Source organism: Schistocerca serialis, unplaced genomic scaffold (genome assembly GCF_023864345.2).
Source record: "Schistocerca serialis cubense isolate TAMUIC-IGC-003099 unplaced genomic scaffold, iqSchSeri2.2 HiC_scaffold_494, whole genome shotgun sequence".
Taxonomy (NCBI): Eukaryota; Metazoa; Arthropoda; class Insecta; order Orthoptera; family Acrididae; genus Schistocerca; species Schistocerca serialis.
In genome coordinates, this window is record NW_026048075.1 from 12,501 (window position 1) to 17,116 (window position 4,616).

General features: G+C 54.3%; 4 non-coding genes across 4 annotated transcripts; all 4 read right to left on the reverse strand.

Annotated features, from left to right (window-relative positions):
• Positions 1-794: 794 nt before the first annotated feature.
• Positions 795-913, reverse strand: LOC126447205 (5S ribosomal RNA). Its single transcript, XR_007583656.1, has one exon. It is a non-coding gene; the product is annotated as a 5S ribosomal RNA (ribosomal RNA).
• Positions 914-1,899: 986 nt separating this feature from the next.
• On the reverse strand, positions 1,900-2,018 carry LOC126447206 (5S ribosomal RNA). The gene has a single exon (XR_007583657.1). It is a non-coding gene; the product is annotated as a 5S ribosomal RNA (ribosomal RNA).
• Positions 2,019-3,004: 986 nt separating this feature from the next.
• On the reverse strand, positions 3,005-3,123 carry LOC126447207 (5S ribosomal RNA). Its single transcript, XR_007583658.1, has one exon. It is a non-coding gene; the product is annotated as a 5S ribosomal RNA (ribosomal RNA).
• A 988-nt stretch (positions 3,124-4,111) lies between these two features.
• On the reverse strand, positions 4,112-4,230 carry LOC126447209 (5S ribosomal RNA). The gene has a single exon (XR_007583660.1). It is a non-coding gene; the product is annotated as a 5S ribosomal RNA (ribosomal RNA).
• Positions 4,231-4,616: the final 386 nt, after the last annotated feature.

A 4,616-nucleotide genomic window follows, 5' to 3' on the forward strand; every position in this document is an offset into this window, starting at 1 on the left:
GCCACTTGCGTGAGACAGCCGTTATCCGGCGGGGGGCTGTGCGGGGTGTAGCAGTGTCCTGCTGGAGAGCGCCCCCGGCAGCTTCCTCACCTGACACACGCCGCGCGGCGCGCTTCGCATCCACATATTTGCGTGATCCGTGCAGTGCATTCGCACCTGTCCTCTTCCGTCCCGACTTGTCCCGACTTTGCTCGACTGCCGCTCGCTGCCGCTCGGGTCGTGGCCCATATGACAGCACAAGCAAGAGAAACATCTGCGAGACGGCCGTGGGCCTAACGGGCGTGTCCGAGACGCCGTTTGCGGCCAGTAGACGTGTGCAAAGGTGCGAAAACACGGACACAAGACACAGGAGGGTCGCCAAAGCGTCTATCTCTTCTAGCGGCGAAAGATACATTTTTGTTTACAAGTTTGGAGTCGTACACTGCTGCAAAACAACAAGCCCTGACGTATTTCAGAACATATCTGTCGGTTCATACTGTTTTGTTACCTTCAGGCGCTTTTAAGAAATCGTCCTTGGCGCATTCTTCTTCGAACTGAGGCCATTAATATCGTATCTTATGTTTATTTTCATTTTTTTTTTTTTTTTTTTTTTTCGGTGGAGTTTTGCACTGCTACGAAACAGTAGGTGGCCCTGACTTCTTTCACATCACATCTGTCGATTCGTAGTGTTTCGTTATTTTCAAGGCATTCCTAGCACGTTTAAAACGCTTAAGGATGCACGTTTGAACAAAAGAAAGGTAGTATGAAAAGAGGGCTGGCAGGGATAGCGGCGTAAAAAGGAGAAAACGAAGGGGAGCCAACAGCACCCGGTGTTCCCAGGCGGTCACCCATCCAAGTACTAACCGGGCCCGATGTTGCTTAACTTCGGTGATCGGACGAGAACCGGTGTATTCAACATGGTATGGCCGTTGGCGCCCTTATACTGTAGCCGCACGACAGAAGACGCCTCTGCCTCTTCTCCCAACACACACAATCGCAGTTTTCGGTGACACATTTGACGCAGAGCACGTCCTTCCGCAACAGCTGGAGCCTCGAAGGCGGCGCGTTGTGCGCGTCCGGCGTCTCAGAGGCGTCTGCCGAACTGGCGGGCGCGCCGCGCCGCGCCGCCACTTGCGTGAGACAGCCGTTATCCGGCGGGGGGCTGTGCGGGGTGTAGCAGTGTCCTGCTGGAGAGCGCCCCCGGCAGCTTCCTCACCTGACACACGCCGCGCGGCGCGCTTCGCATCCACATATTTGCGTGATCCGTGCAGTGCATTCGCACCTGTCCTCTTCCGTCCCGACTTGTCCCGACTTTGCTCGACTGCCGCTCGCTGCCGCTCGGGTCGTGGCCCATATGACAGCACAAGCAAGAGAAACATCTGCGAGACGGCCGTGGGCCTAACGGGCGTGTCCGAGACGCCGTTTGCGGCCAGTAGACGTGTGCAAAGGTGCGAAAACACGGACACAAGACACAGGAGGGTCGCCAAAGCGTCTATCTCTTCTAGCGGCGAAAGATACATTTTTGTTTACAAGTTTGGAGTCGTACACTGCTGCAAAACAACAAGCCCTGACGTATTTCAGAACATATCTGTCGGTTCATACTGTTTTGTTACCTTCAGGCGCTTTTAAGAAATCGTCCTTGGCGCATTCTTCTTCGAACTGAGGCCATTAATATCGTATCTTATGTTTATTTTCATTTTTTTTTTTTTTTTTTTTTTTCGGTGGAGTTTTGCACTGCTACGAAACAGTAGGTGGCCCTGACTTCTTTCACATCACATCTGTCGATTCGTAGTGTTTCGTTATTTTCAAGGCATTCCTAGCACGTTTAAAACGCTTAAGGATGCACGTTTGAACAAAAGAAAGGTAGTATGAAAAGAGGGCTGGCAGGGATAGCGGCGTAAAAAGGAGAAAACGAAGGGGAGCCAACAGCACCCGGTGTTCCCAGGCGGTCACCCATCCAAGTACTAACCGGGCCCGATGTTGCTTAACTTCGGTGATCGGACGAGAACCGGTGTATTCAACATGGTATGGCCGTTGGCGCCCTTATACTGTAGCCGCACGACAGAAGACGCCTCTGCCTCTTCTCCCAACACACACAATCGCAGTTTTCGGTGACACATTTGACGCAGAGCACGTCCTTCCGCAACAGCTGGAGCCTCGAAGGCGGCGCGTTGTGCGCGTCCGGCGTCTCAGAGGCGTCTGCCGAACTGGCGGGCGCGCCGCGCCGCGCCGCCACTTGCGTGAGACAGCCGTTATCCGGCGGGGGGCTGTGCGGGGTGTAGCAGTGTCCTGCTGGAGAGCGCCCCCGGCAGCTTCCTCACCTGACACACGCCGCGCGGCGCGCTTCGCATCCACATATTTGCGTGATCCGTGCAGTGCATTCGCACCTGTCCTCTTCCGTCCCGACTTGTCCCGACTTTGCTCGACTGCCGCTCGCTGCCGCTCGGGTCGTGGCCCATATGACAGCACAAGCAAGAGAAACATCTGCGAGACGGCCGTGGGCCTAACGGGCGTGTCCGAGACGCCGTTTGCGGCCAGTAGACGTGTGCAAAGGTGCGAAAACACGGACACAAGACACAGGAGGGTCGCCAAAGCGTCTATCTCTTCTAGCGGCGAAAGATACATTTTTGTTTACAAGTTTGGAGTCGTACACTGCTGCAAAACAACAAGCCCTGACGTATTTCAGAACATATCTGTCGGTTCATACTGTTTTGTTACCTTCAGGCGCTTTTAAGAAATCGTCCTTGGCGCATTCTTCTTCGAACTGAGGCCATTAATATCGTATCTTATGTTTATTTTCATTTTTTTTTTTTTTTTTTTTTTTCGGTGGAGTTTTGCACTGCTACGAAACAGTAGGTGGCCCTGACTTCTTTCACATCACATCTGTCGATTCGTAGTGTTTCGTTATTTTCAAGGCATTCCTAGCACGTTTAAAACGCTTAAGGATGCACGTTTGAACAAAAGAAAGGTAGTATGAAAAGAGGGCTGGCAGGGATAGCGGCGTAAAAAGGAGAAAACGAAGGGGAGCCAACAGCACCCGGTGTTCCCAGGCGGTCACCCATCCAAGTACTAACCGGGCCCGATGTTGCTTAACTTCGGTGATCGGACGAGAACCGGTGTATTCAACATGGTATGGCCGTTGGCGCCCTTATACTGTAGCCGCACGACAGAAGACGCCTCTGCCTCTTCTCCCAACACACACAATCGCAGTTTTCGGTGACACATTTGACGCAGAGCACGTCCTTCCGCAACAGCTGGAGCCTCGAAGGCGGCGCGTTGTGCGCGTCCGGCGTCTCAGAGGCGTCTGCCGAACTGGCGGGCGCGCCGCGCCGCGCCGCCACTTGCGTGAGACAGCCGTTATCCGGCGGGGGGCTGTGCGGGGTGTAGCAGTGTCCTGCTGGAGAGCGCCCCCGGCAGCTTCCTCACCTGACACACGCCGCGCGGCGCGCTTCGCATCCACATATTTGCGTGATCCGTGCAGTGCATTCGCACCTGTCCTCTTCCGTCCCGACTTGTCCCCGACTTTGCTCGACTGCCGCTCGCTGCCGCTCGGGTCGTGGCCCATATGACAGCACAAGCAAGAGAAACATCTGCGAGACGGCCGTGGGCCTAACGGGCGTGTCCGAGACGCCGTTTGCGGCCAGTAGACGTGTGCAAAGGTGCGAAAACACGGACACAAGACACAGGAGGGTCGCCAAAGCGTCTATCTCTTCTAGCGGCGAAAGATACATTTTTGTTTACAAGTTTGGAGTCGTACACTGCTGCAAAACAACAAGCCCTGACGTATTTCAGAACATATCTGTCGGTTCATACTGTTTTGTTACCTTCAGGCGCTTTTAAGAAATCGTCCTTGGCGCATTCTTCTTCGAACTGAGGCCATTAATATCGTATCTTATGTTTATTTTCATTTTTTTTTTTTTTTTTTTTTTTTCGGTGGAGTTTTGCACTGCTACGAAACAGTAGGTGGCCCTGACTTCTTTCACATCACATCTGTCGATTCGTAGTGTTTCGTTATTTTCAAGGCATTCCTAGCACGTTTAAAACGCTTAAGGATGCACGTTTGAACAAAAGAAAGGTAGTATGAAAAGAGGGCTGGCAGGGATAGCGGCGTAAAAAGGAGAAAACGAAGGGGAGCCAACAGCACCCGGTGTTCCCAGGCGGTCACCCATCCAAGTACTAACCGGGCCCGATGTTGCTTAACTTCGGTGATCGGACGAGAACCGGTGTATTCAACATGGTATGGCCGTTGGCGCCCTTATACTGTAGCCGCACGACAGAAGACGCCTCTGCCTCTTCTCCCAACACACACAATCGCAGTTTTCGGTGACACATTTGACGCAGAGCACGTCCTTCCGCAACAGCTGGAGCCTCGAAGGCGGCGCGTTGTGCGCGTCCGGCGTCTCAGAGGCGTCTGCCGAACTGGCGGGCGCGCCGCGCCGCGCCGCCACTTGCGTGAGACAGCCGTTATCCGGCGGGGGGCTGTGCGGGGTGTAGCAGTGTCCTGCTGGAGAGCGCCCCCCGGCAGCTTCCTCACCTGACACACGCCGCGCGGCGCGCCTTCGCATCCACATATTTGCGTGATCCGTGCAGTGCATTCGCACCTGTCCTCTTCCGTCCCGACTTTGTCCCGACTTTGC